This window comes from Orcinus orca, chromosome 14 (assembly GCF_937001465.1).
Source record: "Orcinus orca chromosome 14, mOrcOrc1.1, whole genome shotgun sequence".
Classification (NCBI taxonomy): Eukaryota; Metazoa; Chordata; class Mammalia; order Artiodactyla; family Delphinidae; genus Orcinus; species Orcinus orca.
In genome coordinates, this window is record NC_064572.1 from 44,555,031 (window position 1) to 44,582,018 (window position 26,988).

Here is a 26,988-nt window from a genome sequence, read left to right on the forward strand (position 1 = left end):
CAAGCTATAGATCTTCTTTTTTTTTTCTATAGATCTTCTTGAGTGCTGATAATTGAGAAAAATTAACCAGAAAAACAAAAAAAAGAAGAAAAAAATGCAGTATCACCAACAAACGACACTGGGGTAGCCAGCTAAGAAAGCTGGCAGCCAGCATCCTGAATGATGCCCACAGAGTCTTCTCCAAATCAACTGAAGTCATTTCACTGCTGCTTTCCAAGTCAGCCTCTTCACTGCATTATGGCACAAGTGACCTACATTATAGTGGCAAGATCAACTGTAAAGTATAGATTTAGTGACTTGAGAGAGATTCTCTACAAATCTAACACTAAACACTTTTAGGTTGAACTCCAAAAAACAGAAACTCTGAACAAGAGGTAATAAATAGCACCACTCAAATCAGAACCTGAGGAAGATTAATTAAAATATTCTCAAAAATAACTCCATTTCAATGCATGATATCATTTCTCACCATCAGGCTGGCAAAAACATGACGACTGATAATATCCAGGAGAGGCAAGAAAAATCCACTTTCACATAATGCCGGTGGGAACATAAGTTTGTAAAATTCTTTTGGAAGGCAATTTAGCAATATCTGTCAAGATTTAAAATTCACATTACTAGGCACTTATTCCAGAGAAATACTCACATATACATAAGGATATTTATTGTAGCATGTTTTAAAATAGTTTTTAAAAGTCATTAAGTATTTTCAATGGTAGTGATATAAAAGCCAAGTAAGACGAAAAAAGTCACATCGTATGAAGACATTTATATTGGAAAACAATGTGTACCCACACCTGTGTGTATGGAATGCATTCAAAATGATCTGGGGATACAAACTAAACCTGCGACAATTGCGGGGGGAAGCAGAAGGAACAGGTAGGAATAAAGGCAAACTCTCACATTTTACTCCAAGAAATCAAGAACTCCTTGAAAGAAAATGTGTTCACTATATTGCCTGTATAACTCCATCGAACAAATACTTTTATATACATTAAAAAAAAGTGACAGCTTTTCTTTTTATTTAACAGTGAATAAACTAAGGTTTCTTTCAGCACTAAAACTTTATTTCAATGAAATGATGACAAATTCCCCAACAAGCCCCACTCATTCCTCATTAAATAAAATGATCCCAGTGGCCAAGCACTAGGATACAAAGATGCCAGGAACTTAAGTGTCATCCTGCCCTAAGCAGCTCGCTCACTAGTGGAGGAGAAGCATGCCAGTAACAACACAGAGGGGCAGGTCTGTAAAAGAGGCACAGGCAAGAGCCCAGGTGGGGGACTTCCCTGGTGGCACAGTGGTTAAGAATCCGCCTGTCAATGCAGGGGACATGGGTTCGAGCCCTGGTCCAGGAAGATCCCACATGCCGCGGAGCAACTAAGCCCATGCGCCACAACTACTGAGCCTGCGCTCTAGAGCCCGCGAGCCACAACTAGTGAGCCCGCATGCCACAACTACTGAAGGCTGCGTGCCTAGAGCCCATGCTCCAAAACAAGAGAAGCCACCCCAATGAGAAGCCCGCGCACTGCAACGAAGAGTAGCCTCCGCTCGCCGCAACTAGAGAAAGCCCGCATGCAGCAAGACCCAACGCAGACCAAAAAAATAATTAATTTTTGAAAGTTATCTTAGGAACTTAATAAATTCTTTAATTCAAATGAAACTCTTTGATCAATGTAGTCTTCAAAATTAACATTACCTACAGTATTTAGAGCAAGTCAGTTTGGAATATACACTGAGATATTTTTCTAACAGTAAAGATATTGAATCTATTTCCCTTTTTTCCTTCTGTTTCCCTGTGACCAAGGGCATATATATTTTTTTCTGTAAATTCATTTTTTTTAATTTTTGAATTTTATTTTATTTATTTTTTATACAGCAGGTTCTTATTAGTTATCCATTTTATACATATTAGCGAATACATGTCAATCCCAATCTCCCAATTCATCACACCATCACCACCACCCGCCATTTTCCACCCTTGGTGTCCATACGTTTTTTCTCTACATCTGTGTCTTAATTTCTGCCCTGCAAACCAATTCATCTGTACCATTTTTCTAGGTTCCACATATATGCGTTAATATACGATATCTGTTTTTCTCTTTCTGATAAAAAAAGAGGTCAGGTGGGCATAGAGGAAAGGACAGTGCACTGGGTCTGGAGTTCAAAAAACACATACAAACTGAGATTTGAACATGTGACCCAGGATCTGATATACAGGAGGTGTTCATACACGCTGAAAGGAAGTAAGGTTCAGAGAGGAATCTAAAATAACAAGTCCGGTCTGGACAACTGAGTCACTCATGAATTCAGTCACAAAAATATGAATCAGCAGATGGGAAGCAGGGAGAGCCGGCAGTAATGTGTCCAGCTGGCACGCAGGCAGAAATGCAAATCTAGGCTCTAGAGAAAATCTGGACAAGATGTGGATGCACTGGCAGAGTAAACAGCCCCAGGGATCCCAAGGCTGTGACAGGTACCAAAGATCCTTTTAGAGGGTAAGAAAAGGCTAACACTGAAAAGGTTAAAAGAGAACAGCAGAGTAAGGAAGTTCCTCCATTTGGGGCCATTCTGATTATTTTCAGGAGAAAGGATAAGACTGGCACTCTATCATTTTCAACAGAGACAGCAGGATTCTGGCTCAGTCTTCATACTAGCTGGAATTTAACAATTCTGTTTTCATTGTTCTTATGTGTATGTATATAAAGATTTCCTTTTCAGGTTAAAAAAAGACATTAAATCCATCAAAATATTAAGTAATAACGCTGTAGTACAAAGAAAAGGTTAAAATAATAATGTTTGGAGAAAACTTCTAATAACAGAAAAAGAGTAAGAGGGAATGGTTAAAAATGGAAAATAATAGGGCAAGTTCCAAAGGAAACCAGAAAGGGTCCAGCAGATTTGGAAAGTAGGTCGCTAGTTACCTTAGTAAAAAAAACCTTAGTGGAGCAAAGGGGACAAAGCCAGACTGCAGTGGGATAAGAAGTGAGTAGAGAAGGAAACAGAGGCCTTATCCCCTTAAGGATAGGCCATGGCAGGGAGATCACTGGAATAATAAAGTAATCACAGGATGGGGTAAAGATGCTGAGTAATTGACCTTGGGGTCCAAGCTGGGTAGATTTTTAAAAAACAAGCCAGAAGGGACTGGAAGAGGGAGGGAAGGAGGGAGAAAGGGAAGGGAAGGGAAAAGGGAAAAAAGAAATAAGGAAGCAGTCAAGAAGCCACTTGGAGAATGGACCAAAGGGCAAGTCTCCTGGGAATAAGAGATGAAAACAAGGAAGCTCTCCTCAGAACGTGAAGAGTTTCCAAAGTGAAATAAATTATATGACATTCAATAAATATTTATAGAGTGACTTCCCTGGTGGTCCAGTGGTTAAGACTCCACGCTCCCAATGCAGGGGGCCGGGGTTCGATCCCTGGTCAGGGAACTAGATCCTGCATGCCGCAACTAAGAGCCCGCATGCCAGCTCAGCCAAATAAATAAATATATTTTTTTAAAACATTTATTGAAAGTCAATTACACCAGGCAATGTACTCGGTTAACTAGTTTCCATCCCCATTGAGCTTAGAGGCTCTTGCGGATGACACATATTTTAAGAATTTTATATATACATATACATATTTATGTATAAGTATGTATTTATACATAAATTATACACACACACAAATGTAACCGTGGTTAACTGCCTTAAGAAGAAACTACAGGATTCTTTATGACAAAATAACAGAGGAGCCTAATTGACATTGCAGAGGTAGGTGTGAGGTCAGGGAGGTCTCTCTGATAAAGTTATATTTGAAGAAGCATCTGAAGGATGAATAGGAGTTAACAGGCCAAAAGTGAACATTTTGCAAAGAAACAGCATGTCTAATTCCTAAGGCTGGAAAGAGCTGGTGCGGTTGGAAAAATGGAAGAAGGCTGCATTGTGAGAAATCTTTTATTTTATTTTACATGAATAACAGAGTTAAAGGAGCTGATAAAGACTCCATTTATTGTGTAAATTCTACAAAATATCTTCTAACACTCTGCAAGGCTCAATCATCTGAGAAAACAATATCTTCATTGTCTTTCTTTAAGCACTGGGGCTTCTGTGGGATGAGCTGGATTCTGGTTGGGAGGTTTGGTTGAATGCATGCAGAGCTGGGGAGGGGAATGGGCACAAGTGAAGACGGAGGGGCAGGCAAGGGCCCTGAGGAAACACAAAGGGCCTGAGGAAACATGAACTTGGATTTTTCTCCAAGTGTAATGGAGTGACTTCGAAGAGTTTTAAACAGGGTGACAATGGCATGACCCAATTTATGTTTGTAAAAGACCAGTTGGACTACTGTACAGATAATGGATTGGAGGAAACAGTGCAACATGGACATGTTGGGACACGTACGGGTGACAAGTGACAGAAGCTTGGAACAGGGAGACAGCACTGAAGATGGATGCTACGTGGGAAATCTTTCTGTTACGGAACTTATATGCGGACTGCTCAATCCTCCTTCACATACTCCCACTTTACTGTATCAATGCCTAAAGTGCCTGACTTCTACTTACCCCGATTCTCTGTTTCAAATAACAGTGTTTTAATCGAGACCAAACAGGGCCGGGCTGCCCCTGCGCGCGGGGGTCGAACACAAAGCCGAGAAGTTGATGCTTAGATGCCGGCCCGCCTGCCCGCGGCGGAACCAGAAGCTGGGACAACCCCCGGCCCCCCCCAGGTGAGCGCCCCGCAGCGTCACTTCCGGCCGCAGGTGGGCCGGCGCATTAGGCTATCGCCCGGCCCGAGGGCCGCCTCCCGGCCCCCCGCGCGGATGGGCTCCTTCCCGGCCGCCTGGACAGCCCGAGCGGGCCCCAGACATCTCCCGCCCGACGTTCAACTCAGCTGCCAGAACACTCACCGCAGGGCCGCACGGCCAGCTGTATAGAAACGTAGAAGCAGCCGCCTTCGCGAACAGCCTTGCAACCGGGTCTGGGACCGGGCGCGGCGCGTGCGTCTTCTCTCCGCCGTAAGCACCGCCCAAGCACCGCCCCCAACAATGACCCGACGGGCTTGCGCGTGTGGGGCCTACGGCGCATGCGCCGGCTCCAGGGTTTATTTTGAACTGCGGGCGAGACCACGTGGTTTGAGCGAAGAATGCAGCCCCGCCTTTCTACCTGTGAACCGGGTACGAAAGTGGCCTAGGCTGCTGACCTGTGGCTTGTGACCAGCGCTTCACTCGTGGTGAAAAATGCCTCTGTAGTAAGGCGGTTATAAGAATTAAAAGATGTTTCCAGAAAAAGAGAGAGAGGTACGTATACTAGTGTGCCGTGCGAATGTAAGTGCTTACAATTAACCATGAACTCCAAAAAGAAAGTGAGCTTGGGGAAGGGAGCTGGCTTGAGCACTGCACATTTCAGTAGCACACACACACACACACACACACACACACACACACACACACACACACCCCAAGCAGGGGTGGGTGTGTGTGCATAGCGGGCCTACGTCAATGTTTTGATTGCATTAGTGAGCCAGTCATTTAATATTTGTCCTCCGATCAAAGAGGTAAGGAGAATTTTGAGCCAGGTGAGAATTTAGCTGGGAACATTTGCAAAAACGAAATGTTCACACACGGGTTCAGAACAAAGGGAGGAAATTGAGCTACACCTGAGGAAGAAGTAGCAGCTTCTTAGCCCAGGGATTCCTGCTCTGGGAGAGGGTGGATTTTCCAGGGGCCAGAGCCAGAAAGCCCTCTGGGAGTGGCAGTGACTGTGGGAAGGATCTTTGGGGCCTAGGTAGGGAAGTGCCTTAATCATTTTGAAGCCTGAAGTTGGAAGGTAGGAAAAGGGGGTGGGAAGTGTACTTGATAATGCTCAGTAATACCACTGTATCTCTCCTGTTAGCAGTGCCAATCTTCGTATGCCTAGAGCCATCCCACATCAAAATATAACTTTTTTATTAGAAAGGAATAAAAAATTCTAGCCATCTCTTGAATAAAATATTGAAAATAGTAATGCATCGGTAAGATATTAGTTTTAATGCTTGAATGTCAGAGCAGTTTCTCCCAGATATATGATGGTTACCAACCATTCTGAGAATGAGGTCCACTTTTTAATGTGTATTATTTTGGTGAGCCCCTATGTATCATTCAGAATTTGGACAGGAAGCAGATGGTACACTCAGACTAGGTAGTTGAGAAGAATTAATAACAATGTTTACAGAGGTGTGGGCAGGGTTTAGGAAAACAACTCAGGATGGCAAAGTAACCCTGGGGCTAGCAAGAGGCCAGGAGCCTCTGTTCCCATCTGTTATGGGCTAGATTGCATCCCCCCAAATTCATTTGAAATTCTAACCCCCAGTACCTCAGAATGTGTATTTGGAGATCTGGTCTTTAAAGACCCTAAAAGCCTTTAATTAAGTTAAGATGAGGTCATTAGGGTGGGCCCTAATCTAATATAACTGGTGTCCTTATAAGAAGAGGAGATCAGGACACAGACACAGAGGAAAGACCATGTGAAGACACAGGGAGAAGATAGCCATCTACAGGCCAAGAAGAGAGGACTCAGAAGAAAACCCTGCAGACACCTTGGTATCAGACTTCTGGCCTCCAGAACTGTGAGAAAATTAACTTCTGTAGTTTAAGCCACCTAGTCTGTAGTACTTTGTATGGCAGCCCTACCAAACTAATACACCATCCCTGGGCCTGAAGGGGTAATGGGAGGATACAGGTTCAGAAGAGAGTAGCTGCGTGGAGAAGACCACTTGACCAGAATAAAGCACAAACCTGTGATCACTCAGCAGGAGGGAACTAGGGAGATAAATACCCAGACCTCACTATCCTCCATTATTTCATCTGCTGGTGCATCCCGTTGGACAAAACCACTGAAGCCAGAGGGCAAGGGAGCCTGTTGATGCCCATCTATATAGATCAGTATCTTAGAGCACAGGGCAGGGTAGAGAGAGATGGGGAGTGGATCTGGAACATCAAACAAGATACGCATCATACCCCACACAATTGTAATCATCCTTTTCATATCCCTTTAATTTAGAAAATGCATAATGATTTACAGTTACTATTAATTCAGGGAAGCTTTTCACGTGAATTTGTATTTAACTAAAGGATCTGTATATACTTTCCCCAAGCCAAGTTTCCTCTGACCTCTCTAGACTGAAAGTAGTAATAAGGTCATGTTAGCAGCAGAATTTGAAGATTCCTGTGCCCGCCTGAATATTCAGGACCCTTCTTTTCCCCCACACCCTTACAAATGAAACTAATACACTGTAAAAGAGAGATTCCCTTAGCCCTTCCACCGTGTGAGGACACAATGACAAAATGGTGGTCCTGGAAGTGGGCTCTCACCAGACACTGAACCTGCTGGCATCTTAATCTCGAACTTCCCAGCCTCCAGAACAGTGAGAAATTTCTGTTGTTTATAAGCCACCCAGTCTATATTTTGTTAGCAGCCTAAATGGACATAGAATATAATAGTGGGATTTTCAGTAACTTATTTGTAATACTCATTTATAAACTGAGACATCTAGATATCAACCAAGACCTCTCCTTTCCTCCCTACTCACTCAGTCCCCATTGGTTCTGCCTAAATAGCTTACACACCTACCCAACCTTCTACATCCCCTCTGTTGGAACCAGTCTCCTCACTCCAGTCTTGTTCCCTACCCATGCATGTGCATGCATTTGCCAGAGGGATTTAAGACGCTACTCTGATCATGTTCTCCTCTGCCTCAGACCCACTCTTGTACGATAAAATCCAAGCTATTTAACATGTTATCCAAGCCATTTTATTATCCTGCCCAATCAGATTTTTCTGCATCATTTCTGTCCTCTCCCGGGATATGCTCAAAATTTAAGGAACTACATACTCTTCTATTTGTAGTGTGCTGCTGTTGGCTCCTACTGGCTAGCAAGCCTATTGTGTGCATCTATTCTCAATTGTTTTAGACTTCTTGGGCTGCCATAACAAAACATGAATGGCTTAAACAACATACTTATTTTCTCACAGTTCTGGAGGCTGGGAAGTCCAAGATTAAGGTGCCAGCTGATTCAGTCCTGATGAGGACTCTTCCTGGTTTGCAGACAGCCACCTTCTTAGTGGAGAGAGGGTTCTGGTATCTCTTCCTTTTCTTATAAGGGCATCAGGCCCATCAGATTAGGACCCACCCCACTCTTAAGGCCTCATTTAACCTTAAGTATCAATACATCCCAAAGACCCTATCTCCAAATACATTCACAGTGAGGGGTTAGGACTTCAACATGACAGGGTGGTCACGGGAGACACAATTCAGTCCATAGCCCACTCTGCTTTCAGTGACTTCTCATTGGTAGCTTGAAATTGGTCATATAGGAGTATTTACACTGCAGAAATGGATAAACTGTATGAGCCAGGGCTTTTGGTGGGAGGGGAGCAGTTAATCTTTCCCTAGCACACCTCCACTTCTTATTCTCAGGCCCATGTGACTTTGCACATGGGTCTCTCACCTGGAATTCTCTCACCTATTCCACACTCAGCCTAAACTTTCTTCTTCTGAAGCTTTCCTTGACCCTCTCAGCAGAATTAGGCCCTTGCATCTCCTCTACACCCCGAAACCAGTATTTCAAAAATCCCTAGTATAGCACTTACTGTTTTCGATTTTAATGCATTCTACTTAACAAGCACTTATATAGCCCTGACGGTGGGCCAGGTTTTGTCCTAAGTGCTTTACAAATATTAACTCATTTAAATATGACCAGAATTGTCCTCGTACCCTTGACGTTCTATTTAGTGTTCAGTGTGAGAAACTCCCCCTACCCTTACAAAGCAGAAGGACTATGTCGACTCTCACTTTTAAAAACTTCTGGGTGACAACAATGCATCAGTTTGGTTCTCCATTCCCCATAAACATGAGGGGGAAATGTATATTGGAAGTGCATTGAAAACTGTGCAGATTTGATAAATCAAAAACTAAAGGTAAAAGCATATTGTTTAGAACTATCTTGGCAACCACTGGAAAAATTAATGTTAAATATATGCTGAATAAATGAGCAAATAATTTTAAGAGGAATGGCCATATAAAACCATATGACTCCATTGAAAAATGTAGCTGTATGTATATATGTGTGCATGTACACGGGTATGTACAGTGGGGGAGTATAAGATAGGAATGAGGAACGGTCTCCTTACTTTTTGGGCACGCCTCTGTAACGGCGTTCTGTGCCTCTATCTCTCTTAATCTCATTGTTTCATATATTCTGTCCAACATTGTTGTTGCCCTCATTTTTCGCAAATCCCTCCCTGATTAATTTTGGGCGTTGCTTGCTTTTTCCCTAATCTTTTAGGGGCATTTTGGTAATCTTCAGCAAACTCCTTGCTCTCCAAAGCTGGTGTAGAAAGAAGAGAGCAAATATGTATAAGCAAATCTCCTACTCAAACTTTAGAAGGTACCAGTTAATCTCAGTGTGCCCTGATTTTAGCAGGTTCCACTCTTTCAGTGTAATTTTATTGTTAGTAACCAGCATTATAACTAATCTCTGCAGTTATACATTAAGGAGACTTCTAAGGGACTTGTGACGATTCTGAACACAAGAGAAGAAAAGGTATCATTGATCTATTCATATCTATGGAAACTGATTGAGAATATGAATATAAAGAAGAATTTAGCAATTGTAAGAATAACCTGAGGATATGGACGTGTTTACAGGATATCTAACTGCAGCTTAAATTCGTAGAAAGAAAGTAGATTGACATGATCTTAGTGTGCTGTATGCTGTGGGGCAATTTTGCTTGTTTGTTCATTGTCAGTGCAGCTCTTTTTGAGCAGCCAACTCTCAGAGGATGCTATTACATCAATGGCCACTAGAGGAAGCAGAGCATCAACCATTGGGTTTGAATAATTTCAACAGATGCCTTTGATTGAGTGGCTACTATTGTAACCAAAAGTGGAGGTGCGGCCGCCCCCTACTCAAAAGCTAAGAAACAGCCAAGGTTGGTGGAAAGGAAAGTTCGCTTTATTTTGGATGCCAGCAACCTGGGGCACGGGGGTGGGGCACGCCAAGGGCGGACTCCTGGCCACAGGCCGACTCCCCCCCTCCAATGACAACCAGTGGCCAAGAGCTTTTATAGACAAAGGGGGCTACATGCAGAAACAGCATAGTCAGCTCTGACAGTCGCCTTGAAATTGGTCATGCGGTGGTCTGATCAGCATCATTTTGATTGTTTTAAGTTCAGTTAATCTTCAGTTCCAGGGTCGGTTTGTTCCCATTTCTTTGAGGCCAGTTCTCAGAATTGTGGCAGCTTATGCCATGGCTACATTCTGGTCCTCATGTAGTTAACTTCTTCCACCTGGTGGGGTTTCAGCATCTACAAGACAGCTCACAGGATACGGCTCAGAATATTATCTGTAGCCCTTGAGAAGGAACTGAAGGTCCTTGACTTTGCTTACTGACTAAACTAATACTGTCTTGTCCCGGTTGACTGCTTTTCCTTGCTTCTGCATTTTCTCACTTCTCTGATTAAGCGTAGTCTTTGGCTAGAGTTTTTCTGCAGGCAAAAGGCAGGCACAGGACACGGGAAGGGAAGGACCACAGGGTCCTGCTCCATTTCACTAGGAGCCAGGTGCTCCACTGAATGTGGGGGACACAGAGGGGAACAAGGCAGAGTCCCTGCTCTCATGGGACTTATGTCAGAGGGAGAGAAACCACAAACGCTTTAAACAAAAATATGAACAGATGCTATTAAGGAAAATAAAATAGGGTAACATCTTGGAAACTGACTGGGGCACCCCTCTCGTGAGTGTGAAGTAGTATCTGAATAGGAGACATTTCAGCTGCAATCTGAATGATAGGAAGAAGATTACCATGTGGGGATTAGGCAGAAGAGGATTCTTGACGAGAAATAGTAGTGCAGAGAGGACAAGTGTATGGTCAGGCTACTCAAGATGGCTCTTCTCTTGGTCTCTCTACATCCCCTGCTTGACCAGTGCCTGCTTCTATACCCTACTTACTGACTGACCTTCCTACATACTTGCCCCAGGCCCAAGCTGGTGATAGTTCTTATCAAAGGGGCAGTGAGGGGCATGCTAGTTTCCCCAGTAACCAATGAGCCAACCTGATGTCAGTTCCCCCTGTAACTGCCAATCTCCCCTTCATGGAGCAAAAACTGCCGCCACGTCCTACACAGTGGGATGTTGCTCCAGGACCTTGCTTCAGACCTGTACACTCCCCCCATCCATTAAACCATTGATGTCCCTGTTGCTGATTCTGGCTCTTTCTGTTGTCTTGAAGCTGGGCAAGTACAAGCCTTGTAGGTCTGCAGGGTGCAGCCCAACAGCAAGGCAATGCAAACTTGGCAAATTTAAACACTAGAAATTGGGCCACTGTGGCTAAAGCCAAGGTAGGCAGGGGCCAGTTACCTAGAGCTCTGTAAACTAGATATGGAATTTAGATTTTATTCCAAGTGCAAATCGAATCCATCAGATGGTTTAAAGTAAGGAAGTTACACGATAAATTTATATTTTAAAAATATTTTTGCATAAGGATAGTCATAGATGAACGAAATAAAATTGAGAGTCCAGAAATAAACCCACATATCTATGGTCAATTGATTTTCTTTTTTATTTTTTTAATATTTATTTATTATTTTTGGCTGCATTGGGTCTTAGTTGCAGCACACGGGATCTTTCATTGCGACACGCAGACTCTCCAGTTGTGGCACGTGGGCTCAGTAGTTGTGGCACGCGGGCTTAGTTGCCCCGCGGCATGTGGGATCTTAGTTCCCCGACCAAGGTCGAACCTGCGTCCCCTGCATTGGAAGGTGGATTCTTAACCACTGGACCACCAGGGAATCCCAGTGGTCAATTGATTTTCAACACTAGTGCCAAGATCATTCAATGGGGAAAAAAATAGTCTCTTCAACAAGTGGTGCTGGGAAACTGGATATTCACATGTAAAAGAATAAAGTTGGAATCTACTTCTTGCCACATACAAAAATCAACTCAAAATGAATCATAGACCCAAATGTAAGTGCTAAAACGAAAGCTCTTAGAAGAATACTTAGAGGTAAATCTTCGTAACCTTGGATTTGGCAACGGATTCTTAGATATGACACAAAAAGCACAGCAATAAAAGAAAAAATAGATCAATTGTACTTTATCAAAATTAGAAGCTTTTGGGCATCAAAGGACACTCTCTAGAAAGGGAAAAGACAACGCACAGAATGGGAGGAAATATTTGCGAGTCATGTATCTGATAAGTGTCTAGTATCCAGAAAGGATAAAGAACTCTTCTGACTCAACAACAAAAAGAAGAAAAAACCAATTAAAATAAGCAAAATACTCGAATAAACATTTCTCAAAAAAATATTGGGGGCTTCCCTGGTGGCACAGTAGTTGAAAGTCCGCCTGCCGATGCAGGGGACACAGGTTCGTGACCCGGTCCAGGAAGATCCCACGTGCCGCGGAGCGGCTGGGTCTGTGAGCTGCTGAGACTGCGTGTCCGGAGCCTGTGCTCCACAACGGGAGAGGCCACAGCGGTGAGAGGCCCGCGTACGGAAAAAAAAAAAAAAAAATTGGCTAAACTTATCAGATGTGACCTGGGTAATATTGTCTGGCGAGAGACCCAGTTTTCTTTCCTCCCCATGTTAAGGAACAGAAGAAGGACCTAATACAGCAATGTTGATAGTAGTGGTTTTAGAGGGGGGAAAATCATATACACACATTGCAAGATTAACCTCCCAGTTCAGCCTGTTAACATCCTCATTCATTTTTCTCTCCCTCATATTTGGAGCTAGCAATGCGTCTGACCCTTGGAAAGCGGAAGAATAAATATCTGAGTCTTTGTTCATGTCCTTCTTCTCTCTAGGTTGTCAGTACGGTGATACTGTATGAGTCCCCCATTATTTACCTCAAATTCCAGTCCTTTCATAAAGCTTTCCCACCACCACCCTCAGGCTGCAGGAAGTCCTCTTTGCTCTCTGAGTCCAGCACAGCACTCCCCAGACTACTTTGCAATTGGCTGGGTCAGCATCCATTTCCCCCACTGATGGGGAGCTGGGACCTCTGCTGCCCCACCACCTTAACCTCTCCCTCCACAGACACAGAATACCACCCCTAGCCCTGTCCCCTCTCCCAGAGCTACAAGGACTGTCAAGCACTTAAGATAAAGAGGTCCAGCCGCTGCCTCTCAAAGCATCAGCCCCTTGGGGACCGCAGATCTCAGAGCCATCAGCAGTTCCAAGGTTGTACCAAATGGTGAAGCTTTAAAAACTTGCCTCCTCCAGCCTGGCATGAGCATCTACCCACAACCCACCTCATTTCTGCTAGGGCTGTGCTTAGAGACTCACAGATTCCTCAAGATGCTTTTTAAGACTTCCTGCTCTTTGCTGGCAAATTGTTAATCAGTTTGTGGCAGCATAAATAAAATTAGAGGGTTTAATTAAAATTAATGAACGAGTGAGTGGAGACCAGCCTGGCCGCTTTGCTCTCTGAGCCTCAGAGCAGTAAGTAATGAAAATGTCACACAGCAAGTGATGTGTTTTAGCAGAAGTGAAGGGCCAGCCGAAACAAGGCCACAGAGAGCTCCTCCACTGGGGTGCAATTTGGAAGTAGGTGGAATCCCCATTTTGGTGTATCTTATTAACTAATTCCACAGGAACTGTTCCAGTTTTTTGGCCCTTCCAAAAAGAAAAAAACAGTAGCACACAGGAAGTCCATTCTCTGTGTAGCCTTGGTGTGCTTTAATGTCCTGGTCCCCATGGAAGGGAGCAGTGGACACAATGATAGGGCCATACTGTAGGCAGTTAGTGGGCAGGAGTCTGGAATTCTGACTTTCTCAATGTGGAGGATACAAAAGGGAGAGTGTTCTATATCCCACTCGCCTTTCAAATGCTTTCCCAGAAATTCATGTAGGTAAAAACCTGTCCATGACTGTTTGGGCTTAGGCCTGAGTGCCATTTAATCATAAAATCCTTTTTGCACAGTTTTAGTAAGGCATTTTCCAGATATGCAACGACCATGCAAGTGAGAGAAGCATTTTAAAGGTCACATGCCCAAGGCAACCCTCCTCCCAGTGTCCACCTCTCTGATATAAAACCTGCATCAGCCTGCACTGTAGCTTGTCACTTTCAAGGTGATTCTACACACAGATACAGGCATCTTATGATTCATTTTGTCCCTGAGTGGAGGCCTGCCCAAGCATTTGCATGTTGAAATGAATATTACTTTATTATGAATTGCTTCCCTTTTCGTCAGCTAGGGCATTATACTGATTTCAAAAAACTGTGCATGTGTGCAGGGAGTGTTAAGAAATATTTATTACAGAAATGGGTGCCTCAGACGTGATTCTGTTTGTGTTTATGAAATGGGTGGGAGGCTGGCTCGTGAGATCCTGGAATGGTCTGCTGGGGAGTTTCCTTCTGCCTTCCTGGGTCTAGCACCCTCTTCTTAGCTTGGAACAGTGCTTCTCCAAGTGTGGTCCGAGGCACACCTACATCAGCATCAGGTGCTTATTAAACAGAGATTCCCAGGCCCCCTTCAGACCACAGAATTGGAATCCCCAGGAGTAGGCTGGGAACAGGACTGTCTCCCCAGCTCCGTGGGACCTGACACGTGGTGAGAAGAGACCTCCAGGACTTCCGGACCAGGGGAGGCACTTCTGACTCCTCCCCCTCAGGGGACCTCCTCTCCTCCTCCGTCCTCATCCACATGCACCCACCCCACCCCCAGATTTAGCCAACATTTCCTTTCCTTACATTTACCTCCACCTCCTGTTATCTCCCTCTGTCAGCTTGGCCTATTTTGCACACCAGAGTAACTATTGTGGAGTCCAGTGGGAATATTTTTCCATAAAGTTACACTTTCCTATTTCCCACTCAAAAAATGTATCTCAGGGCTTCCCTGGTGGCGCAGTGGTTGAGAGTCCGCCTGCCGATGCAGGGGACACAGGTTCGTGCCCCGGTCCAGGAAGATCCCACATGCCGCGGAGCGGCTAGGCCCGTGAGCCATGGCCGCTGAGCCTACGCGTCCGGAGCCTGTGCTCCGCAACGGGAGAGGCCACAACAGAGAGAGGCCTGCGTACCGCAAAAAAAAAAAAAAAATGTATCTCAGTCACCTCTATGTTTGTAGCAGCACTATGCACGGTAGCCAAGACATGGAAACAACCTAAATGTCCATCGACAAATGCATGGATAAAGAAGATGTACATCTATATGATGGAATACTACTCAGCCATAAAGAAGAATGAAATCATGCCCTTTGCAGCAACATGGATGGATCTAGAGATTATCACCTAAGCAAAGTCAGAAAGAGAATGACAGATATCATATGATATCACTTATATGTGGAATCTAAAATATGACACAAATGAGCTTATCTACAAAACAAACAAACTCACAGACATAGAGAACAGACTTGCGGTTGCCAAGGGGAAGGGGTGGTGGGGAAGGGATGGATTGAGAGTTTGGGGTTAGCATATGCAAACTATTATATATAGAATGGATAAACAACAAGGTCCTACTGTGTAGCACAGGGAAATATATTCAATATCCTGTGATAAACCATAATGGAAAAGAATATGAAAAAGAATGTGTATATATATGTATAACTGAATCACTTTGCTGTACAGCAGAAATTAACACAACACTGTAAATCAATTATACTTCAATAAAGTACTCAGGCTGTTCTAGCCTGAGTCAATACGGAAGTGATACAGGTAGGGACTGAGGAACAAACGTACAAAAATCAACAAAGGTCCCAGGAAAAATCCTAATTTAACAAAACAACATTCAAGAAAAGTATGCAAAACCCTCTCAAACAATTAATGGCTTGGGATCACAGCTTTAATTTAAAAATTTTAAAATACATATTGGGGATGAGGGTTGGGAATCGTAGCCAGCGAGGTGTGTGTTGTTTTCTGACTGGTAACAGTTGAGGCCTTTGGTCCAGGAGAGAAAATGTCAGGCTCAGCAAGATTCCAAAGTGGAAGCAATTTGAAAAAGGTTTAGAGGAGATCAATTCCCTGCCCAAAAGGTCTAAACAAACCCAAGCCAGAGCTTTTTACACAAATGATTAGAAATGAAAGAAAAATTTCATCAAAGCGAATGTGTGTGTGTGTGTGCAACATATTGGCCCCCTGGTGTCATTTGAAGGAAATTAATGTGGAGGGCCAAAGAGATAGAGTCTGCATTATGCAATGCTCCGGAGACCTGCCTGCGATTTTGTTCCTAGTGTAGCAGAAATAAATGCTCCCAGCAAGCCTTCAGGGAGAAATAAGACATGTGCATAAGTAAGATTAATCAGTAAAGGTAGCGTCGACCTAATGAGTCATCTTTGACAGCATAAAACTTGAAAACTACAAGGTTGTGTCCTGTCAGATCTGTGCATTCTCACAAGAAGTGAAACGGGGCTGCCCAAGTGTGCAGTGTGAGCGGCTCTTCAGCACGTTGGGCCTAGCAGAGAGAAGGTGATAGAAAAATGGCTGCAGTGGGGTTTATTGACCTACCATGGGACTGATTCTGTAGAGACTTGGGGTGGGATGCTGGGGTGGAGAAAAATGAAGGTTTGGGGGCTCGTGCACCTTCTTCCCTCAGGAACCCCCATCCTTCTTGTCAAATGAAGCTCCCAGGGAGGCTGTGTTTCCATCCAAACAAACAATCCACCGGGATTTCCTGAGGTACGGCAAAAGCTTCTGACAGATTGGGAAATGGGGGGCACAGAGAATGGCCAGGTCAGGACGTCCATGGGGCAGAACCTCCAGAAGTTTCCAGGCCTGGTGAAGAGAGCTTGGAGTGGGCTTGTGTCCACCCGTGCTGCCAATTCTCTGCCCCCATTTGTCACCAGCTCCTGCAGGCCAGCCCTCACCTAGAATTAGCCCCTCTCTCTGCTATGCCTCAACACCTGCTCACACACAGCCTTTACTTTCTTTGCGCCTGAAAACCTCTTCACGTCCCTCTCTTCCCAGCCCTGATTATCCTCAGACTCAATCAAGAACAGGCTGAGGACCTGCTGTCCTCGTAAGTCACAGTCCCTTTTAGAAAGTGGGGACATCAATGTCTCAGATGTCCCTACCTTTGTTACCCTTAGCCGTCAAAATGCCAAACCTCTTCCTCAGGGAATCATGGTCACCTGGCAAGCCAGACCCTGCCACTCCCCAGATACGCCCCAGCTTTGAGAGATTTCTTTAAACACCCGAAAAGTTGAACCCCACCTTCCTTCTGTTGACTGATTCCGTTTAGATGGTGGACAGCATGCCCCAAAGGGCCCTAGAGAGTTCCTATGTGCTTAGAGCCTCCTGAACGAATAGCCAGGCCCCTCCACATGCCCACAGCCAGGTTCTGTGGGAGCAGCATCCTCCCTGCAGAGACAGCAGCACGGCACACTGGTGCTGGCACCCGACCCACCCTAGCCCATTGCATGCACCACCAGCCCTGCTACCTGGCTTATTCCACAAGGCTCAGCTGCAGCATCCAGCATCCTGGGCACACAACCCCCCTCCTCCCCTGAGCAGCTGATCCCACAAGTCCTCAGCAAGGGCATCAGACCTGGCCGTCTTTCCTGAGCCATGGGCACGCTCCCTGTCTATGCATGCAACTAGAGGAAAGGTTTCTGGGACTCTTGCTCATGATAGCCATTGAGTGCACAAGAGGGCACAAGCTTTGGAGCAATGTGGCAACCTGCCTGGCCTGGTGTCCTGGCACAGTCACTGATGTGCATCCTGGCAAGTGAGTTAATATCTTGGAGCCTCGGTTTCCTCATCTATCACTCACTCAATGATTATTTACTGTGCCTGCTATGTGCCTGCACTGTTCTAGGCACTGAGGATACAGCAGCAAATAGCAAAGATATAATCTCTGCTGTCCTGGAGCTGACACTTTAGTGGAAAAAGAAAGACAAACAATCAATGAGTAACCAAATAAATAAATGCAGTAACATCAGCCAGTGGTAAATGCCATGCAGGAAATCCATATGACAGAGGGACTGTGGCTGGACAGATGGGAAAGGACTTGGATAGTGTGGTCAGGGAGGGCCACTGTGAGGAGATGATCTTTGAGATGAGGCCTGATGACCCAGTGGAAGCCAGCTGTGAGAAGATCTAGAGCAAGGTGAAAGGAGAGAAGAAAGGTGGCTGAGGTCAGATATGAGGTCACATATTCAAGGAGCAGAAGGGCAGTGAATGGAGGGAGTGAAGGGGAGCAGGGGTGACGTGAGTCCAAGACGTGGCTGGATCAGGTACGGTCTTGGGAGCTACAGGGTCCTCTCTGTTTGATTTTTATTCTAATTGTAACAGAAAACGACTGGATGATTTTCCACAAGACAAGGATACAAAATTTCAGTTTTCAGAGCTTTACTGTCTGCCTGCATGTGATGAGTAGATGGTGGTAGTGGGGTGGGGGTGGGTGGAATAGAAGTGGGTGACTATTATTGTCCAAGAAAGATTAGGATGGAAATAGTGGAGTAGAGCTGGGACAGATTTGGAATATGCCTCGGAAAAAACCCGATAGATCTTGCCAATGGATCTGATATGAGGGTTGAGGAAATTCAGGATGAGTCTAAGAAGTTTTGCTGGAGCCACTAGTTGGCTGGTGGTACCACTTGCTGAGATGGCGACATCTGGGAGAGAAGCAGGTACAGGTGGGGAGGAAGCAGGAGGTATGTTTTGGCTGGGATACGTTTGAGAGACCTCTTAGACATGTGAGTGGAAATTCCAAGTATGCAGTTGGTTATATGAGCCTAGAGTTGAAGAGAGAGGTCCGGATAGTACCTGGATGGAATGTGAAGTCCTGAGATCAGATGAGAGCACCTCAAGGCAATGTGTAAGTGGGAAAGATGGACCAAGCTCTGGAGACCCCAACCTTTAGAAGTCAAGCATGAGAAACCAGTGAAGGAGACTGAGAAAATGAGGTGGGAGCAAAAGTGGGAAAGAGAGAACATCATGAAAGCCAAGAGAGGAGACTACTTCAAGAAGCAGGGAGTAGTCTGCTGTGGTTTTTTTTCAACTTTATTGAAGTATAGTTGATGTAAAATATTGTATATTACAGGTGTATGACATAGTGATTCACAATTTTTAAAGGTTATATACATCATTTATAGTTATTATAAAATATTGGCTATACTCCCCTTGTTGTACAATATATCATTGTAGCTTATTTTCTACCTAATAATTTGTACTTCTTAATCCCTTACCCCTTACCCCTATCTTGCCCCTCCGCCTTCCCTCTCCCCACTGGTAACCACTAGTTTGTTCTCTATATCTGTGAGTCTGCTTCTTTTTTGTTATATTACTAGTTTGTTCTATGTTTTAGATTCTACATATAAATGACATCATACAGTATTTGTCTTTCTCTGACTTATTTCATTTAGCATAATGCCCCCCAAGTCCATCCATGTTGCTGCAAGTGGCAAAATTTCAATTTTTTTAATGGCTGAGCAGTATTCCACTGTATATATGCGCAATTTTTTTAATGGCTGAGCAGTATTCCACTGTATATATACGCAACAGCTTCTTTACCTGTTGATGGACACTTAAGTTGCTTCCATATCTTGGCAGTTGTAATAATGCTGCTTTGAACATTGGGGGTGCATGTGTCTTTTCAAATTAGCGATTTTGGTTTTTTTATGTACACCCAGGGGTGGAATTGCTGGGTTATACAGTAATTCTATTTTTAGTTTTTTGAGAAACCTCCATGCTGTCTGTTTTCCACAGTGGCTGCACCAACCATGTACAAGGGTTCCATTTTCTCCCATCCTTACCAACATTTGTTATTTATGTTCTTTTTGATGATAGCTGATCCTGGCAGCTCAGTTGGACCATGTTCTGCCTTTAGTCATCCAATTATTCACGAGCCTATATACAATATGCCATGCATCCACCCACCTGCCCATCCAGTAAGCATTCATTGATCACTTGCTCTATTCCAGGTTCTGCGCTTGATGCTAAGAAGTCAGAAATGATGAGAAATTCAGGATAAAACAAAACCAGATTTTGAGAGGGAATAATAAGGACCATAAATACCCACCCACATGGAACAATCAAAAATGCAGTCAAAATATATGAAATAGGGCTTCCTTGGTGGTGCAGTGGTTGAGAGTCCGCCTGCCGATGCAGGGAACACGGGTTCGTGCCCCGGTCCGGGAAGATCCCACATGCCGCGGAGCGGCTGGGCCCGTGAGCCATGGCCGCTGAGCCTGCGCATCCGGAGCCTGTGCTCCGCAACGGGAGAGGCCACAACAGTGAAAGGCCCGCGTACCGCAAAAATAAATAAATAAAAATTAAAAAAAAATATATATATATATATATATATGAAATAATGAATTTTAACACATTGGATACCAGGCAAGGAAATACAGGGATTCCTGAGAAATAGAAAAAAAAAAAAAAAGGATGAGCCCTACAATTGCTCAGTACACAGTACACAGAGAACCCAAACAGAACCAGAAGACTCTCTAATTTGAGAACATGGAGCTGAGAGTCTGGGGCAACCAGACAGCTAGAGTTCTAAGGACAGAGTACCAGAGAGGAGAGAGAACTACAGAGACTTACAGCAAGTCCCTCTTGAGTATTTAGCAGAGTACTGACCAGCATGTTTGTGTGAGGAGATTACCCAGGTCTGGGAAAGGAGCCATCCAAGAGCATTAGGGGAAACAATGCCCAGTGCTCACACAGCGATTGGAATAGTGCCTGCTCCTACCAGGCAGACTGGAATACCTCATAATTAACAATAGAAATACTCAGGAAAATCTTGCCTCAATAATGCAAAATTATTAATCCGAGACTGGGCACTGCTCCAAACTCACCAAACAAATCATAAATCAAAACTTAAAGGATCAAACTGTCTCCTAGTAAATTAACTTCATCCCAGAACAAAACTCAAGAAGATTTATAATAATAAAAAATATTCAGCATCTAACAAGGTAAACTCATAATGTCTGACATCCAATCAACGTTTACCAGGCATTCAAAGAGGCAGGAAAACATGATCCACAATGAGGATAAGACAGTTATTTTTAAAAAGACCCAAGTTAAATTCCTGAGGTGAAAACTACCACCTCAGGATGAGGTATGAAATGAAATCTACCCTGGATGGGATTAATGGAGGAATAGACATTGCGTAAAAGATGAATGAATTTGTAAACATTGTAATAAAAATTATACAAAGTGAAACACAGAGATAAAAATAAATTTTAAAAAGAAAAGAGCATCAGTGAGGTGCAGAACAACTTTAAACAGCCTAATATATGTGTGATTGGAGTCCCTGAAGGAGCAGGAGAGAATATTTGAGAAATAATGGCTAAAATTTTTCCAAATTTGATGAAAGCTATGAACCCACAGATCTATGAAACTTAGTAAACCCAAAGCACAAGAAACATGAAGAAAAGTACACCAAAGCATATCATAATCAAATTGCTCAAAACCAGTGACAAAGAGAAGATCTAAAAAGCAGCCAGAGGAAAAGGGCATGTTATATACAGAGAAACAAAGAAAAGGATGACTGTAGATTTCTCTTTGGAAACAGTGCAACAAGGAACACAGTGGAGCCACATCTTTAAAGTACAGATAGAAAAAAATCTGTCTAGATTTCTATACCCAGCAAAAACATCTTTCAAAAACAAAGGTGAAATAAGTACTTTTTCTGACATATGAAAGCTGAAACAATTTATCATGAGCAGACCAGCAATACAAGAAATGTTAAAGGAAATCCTTCATAGAGAAGTAAAATAATACCATATAGAAATCTGGATCTATACAAAGAAACAAAGAATACCAGAAATGGTAACTCTATGGGTAAGTGTATGAGATTTTTTATTATTTAAGTTAATTTAAAAGATAACAGTTTAACAAAAATGATGATAACATGTCATAATATTTATAACATATGTAAAGATAAAATGTTTGGCAACAATAGCATAAAGGCTAGGAGAGAAAGTATACTATTATAAGGCTCTTATACCATATGTCAGTGTTTCTCAACCACTATTAACGTTTTGGACTGGATAATTTTTCATTGTGAGGGACTATTCTGTGCATTGTAGGAGTTTTAGCAGCATCCCTGTCCTTTATCGATTAGAGGCCCCTAGTCTCTAGATCATGCCAACTGTCTTCTGAAGGACAAAATTTCCCCCAGTTGAAAACCACTTCTGTATATGAAAAGGTTTAATATCACTTGAAGGTAGACTGTGATAAGTTAAACATATATCCCATAAACCCTAGAGCAACTACTAAAATAACAAAACAAAGAGCTGATAGGCCAGCAGAGGGGATAAAATTGAATCTTAGAAAACATTCAATCCAAAGAAGGCATGAAAAGAGTTAAAAGGGAACAAAGAACAGACAGGATACATAGAAAACAAATAGGATGATAGACTTGAACTTATCCTTATCAAAAAATCATATTAAATGTACATGATTTAAACATCCAATTAAAGGCAGGGATTGTCAGACTGGATTAAAAAAGCAATACCAAAACTACATGCTGCCTAAAAGAAATCCACTTTACGTATAAAGACAGAAATAGGTTAGACATCAGGGTGGAAAAAAACATATGCCATGCTAACACTAGTCAAAAGAAAGCTGCAGTGGCTATATCAACAGCAGACAAAGAAGATTTCAGGGCAAAAAGTAATATCAGGGATGAAAAAGGTCATTTCATAAAGATAAAGGGGTCAATCTATCAAGAGGACATAACAGTCATAAACATTTGTGACCCTCGATAAGAGAACTTAATAATATATGAAGTAAAACTGATATAACTGTAATGAAAAGTAGACAAATCCACACGATACTCAGAAATTTCAATACTCCCCTCTCGATAATTGATAAAACAAGAGCACAGAAAATCAGCAAAGATATAGCAGATATGAACAGTCTCAACCGACTTGACCTGTTTGACATCTGTAGAATGCTCCACAGAAAAAGTACTCATTCTTCCCAAGTGCACATAGAACATTTACCAAGATACTCCAGGCTATAAAATGTCTCAATAAATTAAAAAATATTCCAGTCATACAAAGTATGTTCTGTGACACAATGGAATTAAATTAGGAGTCAATAACAGAAAGATATCTGGAAAATACCCAAATATTTGTAACTTAAATAATATACTTCTAAATGATCCATGGGTCAAAGAACAAATCCAAAAAGAAGTCAGAAATTATCTTGACTTGAATGAAAATTAAAACACAATATAGGGCTTCCCTGGTGGCACAGTGGTTAAGGATCCGCCTGCTGGGCTTCCATGGTGGCGCAGTGGTTGAGAGTCCGCCTGCCGATGCAGGGGACACGGGTTCGTGCCCCGATCCGGGAAGATCCCACATGCCGCGGAGCGGCTGGGCCCGTGAGCCATGGCCGCTGAGCCTGCACGTCCGGAGCCTGTGCTCCGCAACGGGAGAGGCCACAACAGTGAGAGGCCCGCGTACCGCAAAAAAAAAAAAAAAGAAAGAAAGAAACTAGAAAAAGAAGATCATATTAAAGCCAAAGCAAAAAAAAAGGAAATAAGATCAATGAAGAAATCAATATGACTGAAAAAAAAAAAAAGATAGAAAATCAATGAAATCAAAATCTGGTTCCCTGAGAAGACCAACGAACTCGATAATCTTCTAGCCAAACTGATCAGAAAAAAAATAGACACAAATTGCCAATGTCAGAAATGAGAGAGGCGATACCACTAAAAATTCTACACATATTAAAAGGACAATAAGAGAATATTATGAACAACTGTATGCCAATAAATTCACAACTTAGGTGAAATTGACAGATTCTAGACAAATTTTGGCTGCATTTTTGCTGTCTCCTATCCTCTTCTGACTTCTAAATGTTGGAGCTCACAAGAGTCCCATCTTGGCAATCTTCTCTTTTTAGTCTACTTTCATTTTCAATATGATCTCATCTAATCTTGTCTCTTTAAACACCATCTAAATGCTGATGACTCCCTGATTTTTAACTCCAGGCTGACCTGTCCCCTGAGCCCAAAACATGTGTATTCACTTTCTACTCAACAGCACCACGATAATATCCTATCTGCATTTCCAATTTAAAAGTTCAAAACAAATATCTTGATTTCCTCCTACTCACATACACAACTAGTCCCTCTCTCAGGCTTCCCCATCTCAGTAAATGCAACGACACTTCTTCCAATGTCTTGGGCTAAAACCCAAGGAATCATCTTTAATTCCAATCCAACAACAAGTACTCTCTACTTTCAAAACATATATTGAATCTAATCTCCTCTCTATCTCCACCACTACTACCCTGGTACAAGTCACCATACCTTGTCTGGACTTCTGCAGTAGCCTCCTAATTAAAATCCCTGCCTACACTCTCGCTCAGCCCCTACCATTTATCCTAATGACATAAATATTGAATGTTCACAGATTATCTGTGTGCTCCCTCAAACTTGCCAGCACCCTTGTAGTTCAGCCTATCTGACCCACTTCAGCCACTATGGGAAGGGCTTCCAACTAAGGGAGCAACTGGAAGAAAAGGGAGGGGTACTGATCTAAGTGAATGAAAAGCAGATGAAACAAGAAAAGAAAAGGTGAGCCCAAGTAATTGGAGTTCCTGGTCAGAGAGTGGGAGCGGGGTTCTAGTGGGATAGCACCAGTTCAAGGGAGCTCATGGCAACAGCCATGAGTTTGAGCACCACCAGGGGGCGTAGGTGGGAGCCCCTGGGGCCTAGGAAGTCAGGTGTTGTGAGGCCCTAAGGAGGATTACATTCTTCCCTGACGATTCCTGCCTCCCCTTGCCCACTGTGTGCCTTAGCCTCATAGAAGGAGGGATGGCCACAAGAAGATTATAAAAAGGGACCCTCTCCCGGCTTTGAATTTCAAAGCTAAGAAGGCCCTTCGGTGGCATAGACCATGGATTTGGGAGAAAAACCTGTTGAATAAGAATAGGGATACCACCCACCTTGCTCTGCCACCTGTCTCCCACCAATCGGAAAACCATTCCCTAGGCTATCAGGAGAGGGGATTTGAGGGTGGGGGATTGGAGGGACAATGAGAGTGTAAATTTGGGTGGGTCTCAAAGAGACTGGCCATGCAGGTTGTCCCCAGGCTGATCCTGAAGTACGTGTAAGAATCCAGATGAGTCTGTGGGATCTCTGAGAAGAAGCAAGCTATGCCTGCCACCTGGGTGACACCTGGGAGAAGCAGCAGGGGTAGTCCTAGAGGGACAGGCTCTCGGTCAGTACTGACGGTGCTTCCTGTCATATCTCCAAGGACCAGTGGAGAGTCGGGTTTGCACTATCACCTCCCATCACAGCCCTTCTGCACACAAACAACCCCAGCTCAGTAGCTTACAGCAAAAAGCATTTATTTCTCTCTCTGCACGGTGAGCGACTCAGCTGGGATTGGCGGAGGGTGGCTCCAGGCTGGGACCAGCACGACTGGGGCACGACTTTCTTGAGGCATAGGGCAGAAGCACAAGATTCTAAATCGCATCACACAAGTACACCAAAGCCTCTGATCACAGTTCCACCGGCCAAAGCAAGTCACACGGCCAAACCCCACTCCAGGGGGGCAGAGAGGTTCACTCTGCCCATGGCGAACCATGGCAAGAATGGACGGAGGGAAGATGGTGCATGACCAGTACCATCCATCTTGTCGATCTCACTAAATGGCAGGACTGTGTGACGAGACAGTGTATCACACTTGTATTGATACAGGCACGTGGCTCAGTGCCTGGCTCACAGTATGTTAGTGAAGGTAAAAGATACTTTCAGGCAAAGACTAAAAAGCCCTGTTTCCCTGACCCAATCTGACCGCCACATTTGGGAGACTCACTTCCCCACGGCCCCTTGTGATGGTAAATTTCATGTGTCAACTTGGCTACGCTATGGTGCCCAGATGTGTGGTCAAACCACTGTCTAGATGTTGCTTTGAAGGTATTTTTCAGATGAGCTTAGCATCCGGATCAGCAGACTTTTGAGTAAAGAGGACTACCCTCCATTCTGTGGGTGGGTCGCATCAGCGGATTGAAGGTCTTCAGAGAAAAAGATCAAGGTCCCCCAGGGAAGAAGGAATTCTGCCTCCAGTCTTTGGACTCAAGCTGCAACATCAACTCTCCCCTTGCTCTCCTGCCTGCCAGCCTGCCCTGTAGAGTTGGACCTGCCAGTTGACCTTCTCAAGGCAGAAGGCAGGGGCAGGAGACTCTAAGCCACACCACCACAATCACATGAGCCAATTCCTTAAAATTAATCTCTCTTTCCCTCTCTGTATATATACACATCCTACTGGTTCTATCTTTCTGAAGAACCCTGACTAATACATCCATCAAGTGATTTGTCCATTGAGGCCCAACCTCTGACCTCCCACAGGGTCACACTTTCCCCAGGGACCTGAATCCTGGGCAGGGAATGATCTATGCATGGTCATGGGTCAAAGAGGAAAAGGTCAGGTCACCTTCCAGAAACCTCGGAGCAAAGAAGTGTCCCAGAGCAAATACTCACTGAGATGATTGGCTTGCTGGCTGCTTTGATCCCAAGCCATTTTTTAAACACACCAGCACTTCTTCAACTTTAATCCCTTAAAATGATCCTCAGGAGGAGTAAAAAGGCTGAGTGGTAAAAGTTTGGAAGACACTGGATAGGCTCATGAAAATTTCCAAGAAGTTCTGCAGTAAAATAAAACGCAGTAATAATAACAAAACCCTCCAAACCCAAATCTGTTTTATTTGTTTAATGTAACCCGGGACGCTGCCCTTTATCCTCAATCTGAAATACCTGCAGAAAATGATGTGCCCACTGCCAGAAATCAAAGAGTTCGGGGCAATTAGAAGTTAGGCAAACCAAGGTCAAATTTCAATCACTAAATAGTTTGGTATTGGATGTCAGCATTTCCCCAAGCCTGAATGAAATAACGATGCTTCTTGCTATGAGAGATCCCGGGGAAACGCCTTGGATGTGGCCGGTACTGCTGAACATAGGTGGTAAGTTATTCTCCCTCTCCTGGGGACAGATGAACTGTCTCCTTGTCCCTCAGCAAGCACACCAAGACCTCTATGTGTCTTCCAAAAGAAAAGTGGTCTAGGAATCTGCTCTGA

General features: G+C 43.7%; 1 protein-coding gene across 6 annotated transcripts in view; it reads right to left on the bottom strand.

The window, feature by feature from the left end:
- ERCC6 (ERCC excision repair 6, chromatin remodeling factor) overlaps positions 1–5,270 on the bottom strand; it is a 75,483-nt gene extending 70,213 nt beyond the window's left edge. For 2 of the 6 annotated variants that reach the window (XM_033417593.2, XM_033417592.2), the window contains exon 1: positions 4,885–5,103. The gene's annotated coding sequence lies outside the window, so the exon portion shown is untranslated. Of the gene's footprint in view, positions 1–469; positions 592–4,884 lie in introns of those variants that run through there. The other 4 variants (XM_033417597.2, XM_049697378.1, XM_033417595.2 and 1 more) reach the window with 3 other exon arrangements.
- Between the last annotated feature and the right edge of the window lie 21,718 nt (positions 5,271–26,988).